Source organism: Lytechinus pictus, chromosome 10, assembly GCF_037042905.1.
Source record: "Lytechinus pictus isolate F3 Inbred chromosome 10, Lp3.0, whole genome shotgun sequence".
NCBI classification, from domain to species: Eukaryota; Metazoa; Echinodermata; class Echinoidea; order Temnopleuroida; family Toxopneustidae; genus Lytechinus; species Lytechinus pictus.
The window spans coordinates 5,448,025-5,458,153 of record NC_087254.1 but is presented as its reverse complement, the minus strand read 5'-3'; the positions used below and the strand labels follow the sequence as shown (position 1 = coordinate 5,458,153).

At 33.9% G+C, this 10,129-nt stretch overlaps 1 long non-coding RNA gene across 1 annotated transcript; it reads left to right on the top strand.

Moving 5' to 3' along the window:
- Positions 1-9,744, top strand: LOC135155617 (uncharacterized). Its single transcript, XR_010294747.1, has 2 exons — positions 1-110; positions 3,944-9,744. It is a non-coding gene; the product is annotated as an uncharacterized LOC135155617 (long non-coding RNA).
- The last annotated feature ends 385 nt before the right edge of the window (positions 9,745-10,129 follow it).

Below are 10,129 nucleotides of genomic sequence, written 5' to 3'. Positions count from 1 at the left end.
GTCTTCAGAAGTTTAAGCTGAATATTGCAAATACCGTAATTACTCAGGATAACTCGAGTCTACAATCTATGGGAACCGATCAGCTTCTGGATCTATTCAATTTAGATATGGTAAGTTTCTTAAGTATTATCAGCAATTATAGACATTTGATAGCGTCATCTATCGAGATAAGGATTCTGCATTTTCGGATTATTATCACTACGTAAAAGAAAAATAAAAGGCTTCTAGTTTCCCAACCACTCAAATCAATTATGGAGTATTTCAAAAGTAAGTTTCCTGGAATATACTGCAAACTACTGTTTAGATATTGCTTTATTTCCTTTAAAAGATTTTAAAAGCAAATATGTGATTGGGTTGATGGTTGATAATTATTACTTTACCTTTGAAAGCTGGATTTTGTGGATGATTCAAAAGTGAAACTTTAATAATTTTAGGTATGAATAATAACCATTACATAATATGCATAGTCTTGTTGTTTCCTGTTATGTCCCCACCCCCCTCCCCTCCCCCTCCCAAATGAGTAATAAATAATAGTCATAGAGTGGCAGACTCTTTTTTATTTATTTATTTATTTATTTATTTTTTGTATTCCTTACACAATCGTCACATTTTGGCATTACTTTGTTCTAATCAATTTACTTACCTGTCCTCTCCTCATTAAGACCGATTTTTTTTTCTGGATCCTGCAGACTTAACAAGCCTTGCTTTTTTATGCACATTCCCTCATATTTCACTCTTTTAAATTGTCTTCAATTCCAAATCGTTATTTTCTTTAATTTGAATTAATTGTTATGCCTTGTCTGATTTGTATTCTCATAAGTTTTCTGATATTGTTTCATAATTTTGTTTGTACTTGTGAAATATTTAAAATAAAGTCAAATCAAATCAAATGTGATAGTGCTGAAGTTAAATTACGGTACCATATCTTTAAAAGCTGGCTTTTGTGGTTGTTTGCAAAGTGAAACTTATCAAAATAAAAATCATTACCTTATATGTTTCGTTGATTGTTTGTTTCAGTGACACCACCATTATCATCCCGCCCCCCCCCCAAAAAAAAAGTGATTATGCTTCAGTTATTTAAAGGAAACCACAATACAAGGAGGAAAAGAATAAAATGAGAGGAGCAATGTATATCGTGTTTCATCTAAATCGTTTGTAAAATGAGTTACGAAAGTTTGAAAATGCTTGCAAGTTTGCAACACTTTCTATAGAGACCCTCAAATTGGCAAATGTGCTACAAAATGACTGATTTTGTGGACAACTCTCCATCTGGTTTGTGCACAAATTTTCCCCTTTATTTTGCATATTTCACATTATCTCCTCCTGGCCTTGACATATGTGATGTGAATTATGTTTTCACATGACAGATGTTATGCTCAGCTCCTGCAAGACGCAATTTGAAAGATAATGGGGGAAAATCTGAAAAATTGTATACAAAACAAATAGAGAGTTGTCCACATTATCAGCCATCTTGAAGCATATTTGCCAATTTGAGGATCCCCATAGAAAGTACAAGACTTTTTAAATGTCCATAACTTGTTTATTTCATAACCAATGTTGATAATTTACACTTTCCAATAGGTTTACTTGTCTTCTTGGGTTTTGGTTTCCTTTTAACATACCTGTAAAGGTCAAGTCCACCCCAGAAATATGTTGATTTGAATAAATAGAGAAAAATCAACGCTGAAGATTTCATCAAAATCGGATGTAAAATAAGAAAGTTATGACATTTTAAAAATTTTCGCTTATTTTTCACAAAACAGTGATATGCACAACTCAGTAACATGCAAATGAGACAGTTAATGATGTCACTCACTCACTATTTCTTTTGTTTTTTATTGTTTGAATTATACAACATTTCATTTTTACAGATTTGACAATAAGGACCAACTTGACTGAACCATATACATGTAGTATTAAAGAATGCTAATTCCATGTTTTCAGGCAGGAATTTATCATTGTTTCACTTGACAATGAGGAAAAAATTAGAATATTTCATACATCATTTAATAAAATACAAAAGAAATAGTAAGTGGATGATGTCATCAGTCTCCTCATTTGCATACAGACCAGGATGTGCATGTAACTGTTTTGTGAAATTAAGCGAACTTTAAAATGACATAACTTTCTTATTTTACATCCAATTTTTTTGAAATTTTTAGTGTTATGCTTGTTGGATTTTTCTCTTTTTATTCAAATCAACTTTTTGTTAAGATGGACTTGTCCTTTAAAGCTGGCTTTTGTGGTTATTTGTAAATTGAAACTTATAGATAGATAAAGTATGAATAAATACCATTACCTAATATGTACAGACTGTTCGTTTCCTGATGCCACTGACCCCCCCCCCCCCCCCCCGAAAGTGATTATGCTGAAGTTTAATTAATTATATCATACCATTCAAAGCTGGCTTTTGTGGTTGTTTCTAAAGTGAAACTTATGAAGTATGAATAATAGTCTGTATTTTTTTCGTGATGCCCACCCCAATCAGCTTAACAGTTTTTTTTATTGGCCATTTATACACTTGAGAATACATAATTAATCGATTAAAATGGTTTCAAATGGGACTGTGAGAAAAGTCAAGACATTTGTCATCTTAAACTTGGCCTTGATCTCATGTATGACTTGTATACCGGTAGTCAAAAGACAAGATTTTAGAAATCAATACTGTCTATAATTTTCCCATGTATTGTTACAAATGTATATCTAGTCATTGATATTTCAATAATGTCTGATAATTGGTACAAGTATACAGTTGTTAATGGGCTAATACTGTATTTCATTTTCTTATGAAACAGTAATAATTATATTATATTGTATCGCGCTTTATACAGGTGTTTTAAGCGCACAGGTGGGCTAACTAATGTCAATAATGAATCCATTTTCAATGCTAGTATTGAAAAAAGATGAGTTTTCAAGTGAGGATTTAAACATTTCAGCGGAGGGAGCATTAGGGATATTGGTTTGGAGCTTGTTCCAGATAGCCCGTATTCTGAAGTCGGGTTTAACTTAAACTCAGGTTTAAAGTTGTGGTTTAAGTATGGATAGCCATTTTTACGTAAATCACTAACAGTAGAGATATCATAATTCAGCTCATTTGGCTCTCAAATCATTCATAATTGTCTAGGAAGTATAAAAAAATGATTGTCTTCACTATCGATGAATCAGGAAAGAGCACAGCACAAGTTAAACCCGACTTCAGAATACGGGCCATTGGGTCTTCGTGCAAGGGCCATGGTTTAAATACATGTAAGAGAGAGAAAAAAAGATGAATGGAGGGGACTGAGTGACTGAAGAGGAGGAACAAAGGAAGATTAGGTCTTGTCGATACTTGGGTGCCATTTGATGAATAATTTTGTATGCCACAAGAAGAATCTTGAAATTTAGCGTTGTGGAGCGTTGTTGCCCAGTGGATTAGTCTCCGGACTTTGAAACAGAGGGTCATGGGTTCGAATCCCAGCCATGGCGTAGTTTCCTTCAGCAAGAAATTTATCCACATTGTGCTGCACTCAACCCAGGTGAGGTGAATGGGTACCTGGCAAGAATTTATTCCTTGAAATGCCGAGCGCTGGAAAGGCTGCTTAAGCTACAGCCGGGGTAATAATATCCAAGTCCTTTGAAAGCGCATAGAGACGTTATTCATGTGTTATGCACTATACAAGAACTGACTATTATTATTATTTATGCGCGAGTGTACTGGAAGCCAGTTGAGAGATCATAGAATAGGGCAGATCTGTTTGTTATTCTTAGTTAGGGTTACCATTCTTGCGGCAGAGTTCAGGATTTGCTGAAGGGGAGAGATGGAAGAAACGGGAGGCCGGTATATATTCTTGTACTGTTATGAAACTGTACGAGAATATCTGTTTCAAACCTGTTCTTTGATATCTTACGAATAAGCCTTTAAGACATAATTTTTTTGTATTGTTTATTTATTTTTTTATTATAGAGTGGCCCTATTGGACCCGGTGAGGCGACCTTCGAGGGGAATGGAAGCAAGGCCAAGCAAGGTCCTAATACAATGAACTCGGTCCTAGCAAACCTTGGCGATCTGTGGGATGAGAGCCAGTATGAGACGGAATACAACCTTGAAGACTTCATGCAAAGTTTAACATCAAGATGAATAGGTGGGACTAGGCTGGTGTATTGAGGGCAATGCATGAAAGTAAATGAGTGGGACTGCCTAGGTGTTTTCACTAAGTTATTTTGATAGGTTGTGAGAAAAAGGAATGCATGGTGACTGGTGCTGTTACGTGGAGCTAAGGCAGTGTAGGAAAAGTAGACTTATTTTGAAAAGAGGATCGAAGCAAAGTATATCATCAAGATGAATAGGTCAGACTCGGCTGATATATTGAGGACAATGCCTGAAAGTGAAGGAATGGGACGTCCTAGGCGTTTTCATCAAGTTATGTGTTTATATGTCCATGGAAAAAATTGGAATGCATGGTGAAGGGTACTGTGGTGTGGAAAGATCACATCAATTTATTTTGGAAAAAAAATCTTTAAAAAGTTTAACATTAAGATGAGTAGGTGGGACTATAGGCTGTTGTATTGAGGACAATGCATGACTTTGAATGAGTGGGACTCTCTAGGTCTTTTCATCAAGTTATGCGAACAAATTGCGATTATGCATACAGATTAGGATTGTGGCATGGCGACAGTACAGTGCAGAGGATGATATTTTGAAGGGAGTCTCATTACCTTTTCAGACTTGCGTTTTTGCAATAGAATGAATGCATCAGGCAGTGGCTGAAATCCTGCGGCAGTCGGTCGATTTTTAATATGCAATGGCAGGTAAAGAGGCTACTCCTGTGCGCAGGCCAAAATGTGTCATAAAACCAACACTGTAACAGAGCTGCAAAAGTAGTCCTGATTTCAGTAATTTGTACTGAAAAATGAGAAGAATACTAATGGTTTCATGCAAAATACTGATTTCTTAAGTTTCAGTTTTATGTGTAGTCCTATGGCATTTCTTTGAAAATAATGATTTCCTCACCAAAATACAGATTTTCCGCTTTTAAAATACTGGAATGTTGTTCAGGTTGGTAGCTCTGCTGTAAGGCTGCCTTTCGTAGGAGCTAAAACAAGAACAAAACAGGGAGGGGTTTACTGACAATATTGCTCTGAACCAATCAGATGCAAGGATTTCAGTAGCTTGTTACAAATAGGCCCGTATTCTGAACTCAAGTTTAAATTAAACCCTGGTTTAAAGTTGTGCTTAAACTATGGAGAGCCAATAGGGCACAAATCCCTAACAGTACACATCCAATTTATTAAATAAAATAAATTGTCCATAATTGTCTGGGAATGATAACTGACTGAGAAGTATTCTGAAGTATTTTTCTTCATTATGAAAGAAACAGGAAACAAAATAGTAAACATCAGAGATATACAATATAAACAGAATTTTTGATTTTTTGGCTCCCCATAATTTCAGCACAGAGTTAGACCGTGGTCTAAGTTAAACCTGACTTCAGAATACGGGCCCTTGTGTTTATTTCAAATGCTCCCTCATGGTATTGTGTGCAAAGATTGTTTTGCGGATACCCAGAAGAAAGTGAAACTGTAGGGCTGAGGTAGTTCCTCATTGCTTTATTGTGAATTGTTTACATCTTGAGAAGAGGCTGACATCACGGACTGCTTACATAAAGCTTAGCGATTGATCATTGGGCTGGTGTATACGATTGATTGCATTGATTATTGTGTATGATCGATCGTAGAATTCAGCTCCATGGTCAATCGCTAAGCTTGGTGTTACGGGCCTTCTCTGTTGGGCGGTGGCCCTGAAAGAGACAGAACACATCGTCCATGCACTTCAAAATCATATGAAAAACATACTTGAATCACCTGCAAATGCACTTGTCAACTGAACCGTGGATTAATTGTAAATTAGAGCACCAGGGGAGAATGTCATGAAAAAAAATAGTCCATATTGTTCACCGACTATTATTATAAGCTACTGAAATCCTGGCATCTGATTGGCTGAGAGCAAATTTTTTTTTTTTTATGAATAGCTACATGTAGCACCCCTGGTTTCGTTTCAAGATGACCAAAGTGTGCTTTGTCATGCTGATTGCATTGTTTGTTATGCTGGCATTCAAGAGTGTGTAAAGGGTAAGGCAGGATCATATATGATGCAATAACTTCCTAATAACTTGCTGTACGCTGCAATTATTTATTCCATTTGAACAGTTTGCACGTGCCAGGTCCCCTGATTTAACCGAATTTTTTATGAGGTCGATAAACTTTTGGGAGTGATTCATACTTTGACCTCCAAAGAAAGGCCTTGAGCACAAGAATGGTGTGGTGGATATAACAAGTAAGGCATACTTGTGAATAATAAAAGTATAAATAATGTATATGATATGACATCATTCATAGAAGTTAGCCCTGGCTTATTATAAACAGAGCACACACAAAATCCTAATATAGTTAAATGTAGATGTATGTTTTTTATGATAATACTGCATAAAGCCGTCGTTTATTAAAGCGTGCAGTTATTTTCACTGTTCGGAAGTGATTTCGCGTCACAACGAATTGATACTTTCACTATTTAATTGGAATTTGTCTTCATACGCAACAATGGCAATATAATGAAGAGGAAATTTAAGGGAATTATCAACTCCTGAAGTTTAAAGTAAAAATGAAAAAGCACTGTAAAATTTCAATAAAGGATTCCTCTTGAATTCATTATGGAATGCATGTAGCACAAATATCCTGAGTGCTTTGAATTGGATAGAGGTCTAGTATATTGCCTTGAAAATCATCTTGAGAAATGAATATATTTGAGGCTAGGACAATTTAGAAAATCCATGAAAGGGTTGATACAAGTACTGCATAGTATTATTCACCAGTTAATCAGTCAGCACAACCTAATTGTTGATTCCTTAATGAATAGATTTATTCCCTTCAAAGAGCATAAAGTGTATTTGTATCTCTAAGGCATTCACTTATTTAAGAATTTTTCATTGAAAGTGTCAAGGTCAGTATTTCTGCTTAATGTGTAATGCCAGCAATATAGCAAAAAAAAGTTGACCAATCAAATGGCAAGAACTTCATACATGTATGCAGAATGAAATTAAAGAAATGAGTATGTCAGGGTAGTTTTAAGCACAAATGAAATTAGATTTTGAAGAAGAAAAACTGTTTTTCACAAGTAAAGCTATTCTTACTGTATGTCACTGCAAGCATACATATTTATTGAAATATATTTATTCAGGAAAACACAAGATCAGTATAAAACACTTTTTTACATCAAGGTCCTGAAAAGGTTAAAAAGTTACATCAAAATTCAAAAATAAAAACTGATATAAAATATCTATTTCAAGTGTTATTTAGTCATTCTTTTCTCAGGTTATGGGTGGTTGAAAAAAAAAAAGACAGAGTATAAATATCTAATAGAATTCTTTACTGTTTTTCTGTATCAATGTTTTTTATTCCTTTTCTTTTGTGAAAATTAAAGAAAAATGTTTAAAGTATAATCTTGAACACAATGCTACCTACAGCTAAGAAGTACATTGTATCAGATTTTGTTTGCACCATGTATTTCTTCATTATCAAGTATATTTTATTGAGGAGATGTTATATATTTGCAAGCAGCAACAGCTTTATTGATGAATATATTTTACAATTTTGATACTCAGAAGTTGAATATTCAGATGTATATTTGCGATACTTTGGAACATGAATGGGAAGTAGTCCTGACAGCTGAACTAATACGTGGAGATTATTTGTTAATCTAATGGATTTATCGTGCATTCCATAGTAGAAATTAATTGTTATCCTGTGGAGTGGATATGTGTGCACATTTAAGTAATTTTTCTTTCCTTTTTGCACGTGTTTCTTGCCAAGTTTTTGGCACCCAATCCTTAAATTTGATTTATGAAATTTCCGGGTAATGAGGAAGATATTCAGTTACTCTGTCCACTTGTTTGATGGAGACTTGACATTTCAATACAGATGAAATTGATAAAAAGTTACTTTTGTGGGTATTTTATTGATTTATAAATCCAACTGAAATCTCAATTTGAATTGGAATGAATGCTGTCATTTTGCAGGAGCTAATAGTTTTTCACTACATTGAAAACAATTCAAAGCTGTTTATATTTATTTGCAATTGGCGTAGAAACTCCAGAATGAAATTCCCAATCTTCCTTGATATGAGATCCCCCTCCTTAACCCTTGTCCCATCTGCTACATTAATTAAACCCTGTTCAAAATCATTCAACCATGTGTAGCTGTATAGAAATCTCTTATGTATTTATTTGTGTATTGAGCTACGCCTTAAATATTTGTGCCAAATGAAAAAACATGTGTAACCAAAAGACATTTTACAGAAAGAAGAATACGTATCGTCGAAATACATTTTGCAGATAGAGAGTATGATTGCTGCTGGGTATTAGAATTTAAAACCTTCACAGCTGAAAAAAAAGAAGTATTTTAGAAATATGGCAATGGCAACCACAAACCGTCTGAAAACAGTTCCTAATTTCTGTAGAGAATTCTTTCTAGGCAAAAGAAAAAGAAGGTCAGAAGTCATTTAGAATTATGACATTTATAACTCTCAGATCAAACTTGGAAGATTGGGTTTATTTTTTAAGCTGTCCATTTTTTTTTTTTTTTTTTGAGCTAGGAGGCGACATTCATAACTCGAAAATCAATTTTTTTTTTTCAGCTGTTCTCCAATTTTTTTTCTTCAGTTTTGAGGTTTTAACTCCCTAGTGAATGTATATGATTTTTGTTTAGTCATAGAATACAATACGTTACATAATCCTCCAATTCATAACAATCTGAAAGTGGTTGATCAACTGTTTAATTATTAATCATGATCAGTATTAGATGGTATTGCACTAACAGGCAATGTCATGGTCTAGTGGTTCTGATGCTCGCCTTTCAAACAGAGGGTCGTGGGTTCGAATCCTAGCCATGACCTGTTTTTTCCTTCAGCAAGAAATTTATCCACACTGCTGCACTCGACCCAGGTGAGGTGAATGGGTACCCGGCAGGATTAATTCCTTGCATGCACTGAGCGCCGATGATGGTAGCTCGAGCTGAAGCCGGGGTAATAATAGCAAGGGCTTTGTATCCTCAGGCAAAAAAGCACTATATAAATTTCTCATTGCTATGAATACTTGCAATGCACATGGACAATGATTGTGATATACAGAAACAAATTCTCAGGAATATCTTGTCTACATTACAATTTTGAAGAAAAGAGTGTTTGAATTTTACACTTTTTTAATATGAATGACACTGTTCTTTTTGTTATTGTGGTTCTGTACTTGTTATACTATGTAGCATTTGTATGGAAAATTTGTTCGCTTTTTTTTTGTTCTTTATGATATCGAAATTGTTCTTCCTTTGTTTTTCTTTTCCAGTATCTTTTTTTTTCTTCCTTCCATGCCGGAAACTCATTATTTTGGTATACTATAGTGAAAAATCTGCATATTTTATACTAAAAATTGTTTTTCATACAGTGTTGTGTATTGCAAGGTTGCATATTGTGAATTTGGTATACATAATTCACAGGTGAATTTTTATTTGAATTCAGCAAGATTTGACTAAAAAGAAACAAATATCACATGCTTTGCACAATTTAATCTTCAAAAACTGATACCACTTGGATGATTATTTACTATTTATTTTAAATCTCAGATTGAAAACGTATGTACCTGTAAAATGTCTATGAATGCTAGTATTACACATTGCTTTAATAAAGCAAAGCCCATGGCAAGTCGTCAAGAGTCATTATTACTTGATGTCAAGTTTATTCATGAAATGTGGAATATTCATTTTGTTATTTAATAACCTGATACCATTTGATACCAAATGAAAATCTGCCATTTTGTTGAATTCATTTGTATTTGTATTTTTATTCTTATAATTATTTATTAATTTTGTTTTATTTTTTTAAGTTTTAATTAATCAATTATTCATTTATTTATTTATTTGTTTGTTTTATTTAATTTAATTTTAATTTAATTTTATTTTTCATTTATTTATATATATTTTTTTTTTTTTTTTTGGGGGGGGGTCTGTACCTTGGCTACCCAAAAGTGCATACAAGTAATTATTATTCTGTGTGTGCAATGTTCAAAATGCTACACTGTGTCATTGTCACATAGGGCAACTATAT